Below are 5,851 nucleotides of genomic sequence, written 5' to 3' on the forward strand. Positions count from 1 at the left end.
AGGGTGTAGCCTAAGCATGCAAATGTGCTATGCTACCGAGCTGCGGAGGACAGGTGTAGAGAAAGACAAGATCTCTCTCGTAGTGACGCTAGTAAATAACGTCAGGTCTTTACCTAGATGGTGAGACGTGTGTCCTTTGCTAGTGTGCCACTTAGAGCCTGTAACATTCACCATCTGAACGTCAGAGTACTGCTTCTTGCAGCTCGCAAACAATGAGTTATGTGTGGATGTAATTATTTGTTTTGAGTCGGCGATCTAAACGTTTGACATATTCCGTCATGCATAGTCGTGTCAAGGCGTCAATTTGGTTTGGAAGACCAGCAAATGGGTCCACCTGCACACTGGAATCCACTGGTATTTGAGAGAATCATAGGGAAGTATCTGCACTGTGAATCAGTCAAACGATAGACTGCGTACTTGCATGTTTACGAGCATTGGCAGTTAATAACAGATTGCCGCTGTTCGCGACTGCCATCAGTGAAAGTGTCGTACTGTGCCGCCCTCACCTGCAGAAGGGTAATGTATTTGCAGCTATTGTGTATGGCTCCAATAAATGCTTCTCAGCACCCTGTTCTTTGGAACTGTATTTTTCTTTATGGAACAGTAGAGCATAGATGCTTGATAGTAGCATAGTTTTTGGGCCAAACCACAGATTCACATTGATGAAGTCAGATAAAGCGATTAGTTCTGGTTAGTGTGGTGGGTTGATACCCAGCTGGTCACTTTGTTAACCATAGACCGCATGTTATCGAAAGTTTATGTCGCACAAAAATGTTTGTGTGGAAATACTTTAGTCATCTTTTGTCATGTCGTGTTAAGAATGAATAAATCAGTTGTTATTCAGACAACAACTCCTCACAGTGTTTTGATTTACAGTACATTTGTCATTTTATTAAATTCATGACTGCAATTGAATGAGCATGGAAGCTTGGAAATTGTATTCCAAGTCTGAAAATAACAAACGTGCAGTTTCACCAGTGTCACGTCAGTCAAACCAACTTTCTGATAATTTATATATTTGTGGGAAACGTGGGGAATTTCAATTGGATGCGGATACCTCTGTCACATAGCTAAAAAGTCACACGTATTAACTGTTAGGCTCTCTACGCCCGTCTCAAACTAGCATCCAACTGACCGTTTATAATGGACAAGACATTCCCGTTCTCGAAACATTTACTTTGTCTTGATTCTTTTGACTTGTTTGGCTTTAACATTGAGGACAATGTGTAGCCAGTGTCTGTATTCAATTCCAAAGACAGTATAGCTAGCTTGCTCAAAGAACTCCCTCTTTTCTGAAGGCTTAGGCAAAGCTAACAATTTTGCTTTACATATTGCGCTGAAAGACAAAGCTCAGCCGAAATTTTGCCGTGTCAGAACTGTTCCCATAGCATTACGGGACAAAGTCGCTGAACTTGAAGGATTGTTAGATAACAGAGTTATTGTGACCATATCAGCTAGTCAATGGGTCCACTGGTTTTGCTTCAGAACTATCACGTCGCATTCCCCTCTGTGTTGACTTAAAGTCTACAGTCAACCCTCAAACTGTCGTTGATACTAGTCCATTGCCACACCCAGAAGATTTCATGGACAACTTAGGCGCTGTATGCTACTTCTCAAAAATTGACTTCCGCGACGCATTTCTTCATAAATAGTCACTTGTTCAAATATATGCGTTTGATTTTGTCAGTGGTCCCGCACCCGTTTTTTTTCAACGGTATTTGGAACAGCTGAACGCACAAGTGCCAAACTGTTCAAACTATTTGGACGATATTATAGTAGCAGGTCTTGCGCCTGAAGACATATTGCAAAATAACGTGCTTTGTTTCGTGTGTTATCTGAAGCAGGACTGAAGTGTAGACTGGACAACTGTGACTTTTTAAAACCTGAATTGCAGTATCTTTGTCATATCATAAACAGTCAAAGTGTACATCCTTTCCAGTCTCATTTGTTAGCCTTATGAGATTTGCCAATTACTCGCAATATCACAGAATTGCAGTCGGTTTTTGCGAAAAATGAATTATTATTTTCCGGTTCATACCGAATGCTGCACAAATCAGAGATCAATTGCATCCCTTGCGTCGTACGATTGTGCCCTTTGGACAGTTTAGTGACAAGAAGCTTTTCAAAACCTTAAGGATGCACTACTCAGTGATCGATGCTTCATTCACTTTGATCCTAAAAAACCGGTAGCATTGCAAGTTGCTTCCTCTTACGGAATCTGTACAGCGCTTTCATGCAAAATTGGTGATGAAGACAAACCTATTGCTGTCGCGTCAAAGGTCTTGTCCAAAGCTCAGTGTAACTATTCAAAATTGAAAAAGAGGCTTTAGCAATTGTGTCACCAAATTCCACCACTGCTTGTACGGCAGAAAATTCTACTTGGTAACGGATCACAAGCCTTTGCAGTCCTTGTTTCACTCTGTTTCCGTCTTTAGTCCTTCTTTCACCTGCACAAAAGACGGACTTTGTTGTTGTCTCAATACCAGTACGAGATTCTGTGTCGTGAGACAGCTGAACATGGTAATACGGACCACTTTCACATCTTCCGATTGGCCATGGCACTAACTTTGACACTTCTGCTGCATCTTACTGTCAAACCGATGCTCAGGGTTCTGAATTGCTTCAGTCTTTCGCATTGAACTATTAGAAACTTGCACAGGCTGCGGACGCTGATCCCGATCTGAACATTTTGCTCAACTGCATTCGCACGTCTTGGCCTCACTCCTTGAATAGCATACACAATTCTCTACTGCTGATACTATGCACGTCGGAATAGCCTCGCTACACAGCAAGGTAATTCTTATTCAGACTGACAGAGGACAATCCCGTGTGCTGATCCCTAATGCTTTGCAAAGAGAAGCGTTGCAGTTACGACACCAAGGACACTGGGCGAATATTCGTAAGAAGCAGTTAGCGCGTCGACACTGTACTTGGCGGCGCATGGGCGACCAAATAGAACAGATGACGTCACAATGTCACGTATGTGTGGAAAATAAGTCCGCTCCGCCACGTAAGTTCTCTGCTTATTCTAAGTCGCAATCACCTTGGCAACGTGTGCACGTAGACTTCGCAGGACCTTTTTGCAACAATCGCTGGCTAATTGTGGTTGACTCATATAGCACGTTTCATATTGCTGTGCCAATGAACTCGACAACGTCCCGTAGCACAATTCAGGTGTTGTCATCGATTTTTTGCCTGAAGGTTTACCTGAAGCAATGGTGGCAGACAACGGGCCTCAGATCACGTCAAATGAATTTGAAACGTTCTGTGAACGCAATGGCATACAGCATCTACTAGTGCACCATGGCATCCATAGTCAATTGGCGAAACGGAAAGTTTTGTCAGGACATTCAAGCAGCAGATGGCCAAATTACGCTCCGTACACGCCTGGGATCAAGCCTTGCAGCTGTTTCTCGCCTTGTATCGCTCGCACCCACGAGATGGACCATCGCCGGCGGAATTGCTTCACGGCCGCCGCCATTACACACTGCTCCACAATTCTCAGCATCCGGCGCCTCGGGACAGCCACAACTATCGCTTCGTGCAGCATGATACTGTCTTTCTAGCCGCAGCAGACGGTGGCCGCGAGGCGAGATCCTCCGTCGACTTGGCGCTTGCACGAATCTTGTTCCAGGTCCAGATGGTTTGCAGCCCCGACATCAAAATCAACTTCACCTCTGTCACTTTGACGATGATCTTTCAGTCTCTCTTCCCCCAGACTCACGATTCCAAAGGAAAGCTCGGCCGCAGCAGCCGCCAGAGGGTGTCCTCACGACACCGCGGGACGACCCCATGGAGACGGAGCCTTCGCTTTTTCCGCCACCTCTCGTCCTACCGATGGAGCTGGGCCGGCCCACACCGCAACAGTCACTGCCTTCTTCATCTCGTTTATGGCAGCAGGAGGTAGACGCGTACCTTCTGGTCGTCTTCTGGGTGACGTTTCCGCCAGAGCGCAGGCCAGATGGCGGGGTACAGCCTGAAGCTGCAGCCACAGCTTCCGGTCCATCAGAGCGACCACGCTCCTGCATCCACTACCGTGGTCGCACTCCACGCACGACTACGAAAAATGGTTCAAACGGCTCCGAGCACTATGGGATTTAACATCTGAGGTCATCAGTCCCCTAGAAATTGGAAATACTTAAATCTAACTAACCTAAGGACATCACAGGGATCCATGCCCGAGGCAGGATTCGAACCTGCGACCGCAACAGCTGTGCGGTTCAGGACTGAAGCGCCTATAACCGCTCGGCCTCAGCGGCTGGCTTTACACTCTACGTGGCCGATTTTCTCTTACAATAGATACAGACTGTATCAAGAGGAATCATCCGATTTATAAAAAACGGTAACTATTATTTGAGATATGTGCGTCACCAACGTACTGTTGGAAAGAGTAAACTCTTGAGCTTTACATGGTTGCGCTAGGTAGCAGCAGTGTGCGTCCACTTCAGTTCTAGTAAGAATGATGTCGGGGCAACAGAATGCGTTTTTGTTCTACGTTTTGCGCAGTGCAGGTCAGTAATAATTGTTCAGCGTAGCTTTCGTAGGTATGCTATCATAGCAGAGAGCATTAGACGATGGCATGAACAATTCCTAGAAACATGTTGTTTGTGTAAAAGCAAATCGTCGGGCCGTCCCCGAGTGTCTGACACAGTCATCGAACGCATCCGCCAGAGTTTCACAAGGAGTCCGCAGAAATCCGTTCGCTGTGCAGCTCGACAGCTCAACATGCCCCCGATGTCCGTCTGGTGTGTGTTGCACCGACGTTTACACAAGAAACCACACAAAATTCAGCTACTGCAAGCTCTTTCTTGAGGTGACAAACAACAACGTGTGGATTTCTATAATTTCGTTCTTGGCAAGATGAAGGATGGCAATTTTCTTCCGCACTTAGTGACTAGTGACGAGGCAATATTCCATTTAAATGGAAAGGTGACCTTCATAATGTGAAAATATGAGGTGCGGAACAACCGCTTGAAGTTGTACGAGACGGACTCTCCTAAATTTAATGTGTTTTGTGCAGTGTCGCGGGAAAAGGTGTATGGCCAATTTTTATTTGCCGGTAACACTGTAACAATAAGCACAAATCTCGATATGCTTGAGAACCTCTTTTTCCCACATTTGGAGACTGATTCGAACGACTTCGTTTATCACCTGGATGGGGCGCCGCCACAATGGCATTAGAGAGTGTGGGAAGGTTAAAATCAAAGAACTGATGAATGATGGATCGGTTGAACTGGACCAAATGATTCAGCCTTACATTACTAGCCTCCAAGATCACCAGTCCTGACTGTGTGCGATTATTTCGTGTGGAGGTTTATCTGCCTTCGTTACCAAAAACAGTCAATAGACTGAAACATCGTATTACAGCAGCTGTGGAAGCTGTAACCGAAGACATGATCACTCCAATGTGGGAACAATTTGAATACCGCATTTGACGTATGCCTTGCATCTCAAGGGGGATATATTGAACATCTATGAAAAGGTTTGAGTTTTCCATTCACCAAAAAATAAAATTCGTTATACATGTTTATTAGTTTCAGAAATACAGGCATGCCAAATCGAATGATTCTTTCTGAGTACCCCACATTTTACCATATCCACATTGTGATTCTTTCTAGTACCATCCCGATAGGAACAATTAGTTTGATGTGCTAAACGTAAGTGACTCAAAACAACAACAAGCTGCTTCGTCTTATGGAAAACCCAAGGTGTAGGATGTCAATGGCAGGGTCACCTTCATCAGGTATACAACTTTCTATCCAAGGTAACGTGCTGTCTCCTCCTGGCAAAAAATTGTTAGGCTTGGCACAAATATCCCTTACTTCCCCATACGATGTGGCTCTTGATAATA

The sequence above is a fragment of the Schistocerca gregaria genome, chromosome 1 (assembly GCF_023897955.1).
Source record: "Schistocerca gregaria isolate iqSchGreg1 chromosome 1, iqSchGreg1.2, whole genome shotgun sequence".
Taxonomy (NCBI): domain Eukaryota; kingdom Metazoa; phylum Arthropoda; class Insecta; order Orthoptera; family Acrididae; genus Schistocerca; species Schistocerca gregaria.